This window comes from Penaeus monodon, chromosome 25 (assembly GCF_015228065.2).
Source record: "Penaeus monodon isolate SGIC_2016 chromosome 25, NSTDA_Pmon_1, whole genome shotgun sequence".
NCBI lineage: Eukaryota > Metazoa > Arthropoda > Malacostraca > Decapoda > Penaeidae > Penaeus > Penaeus monodon.
In genome coordinates, this window is record NC_051410.1 from 39,473,851 (window position 1) to 39,474,201 (window position 351).

Genomic DNA, 351 nt, shown 5'->3' on the forward strand with positions numbered 1-351 from the left:
AACGCACATAGCTGTGTGTATATATATGTCCACATGGAAATATATTTATTATTTAAGTTCAACCTGAATTAGTGAAGACGCAAAACAGGCGTAACAAACACGCATATTCCAACAGCAGCAACGAACGATATTGTCCATTACCACAAATACGCTCGTCAAAGGAAGCAATTTGGAGGCATATTATTGGACGTGAATTATTCTGTCTTTTTTCGTATTTTCCGCGAAACGAAATAAGCAAGAGGGCTAAGGCGGACGTATGTGGTCGCGATGAATGTATTATTATTAATGCTTCCTAATTTGCGTATCCATTGACCTTACGCTTTATGAACTGCACTTGCACTTACGCGCGCA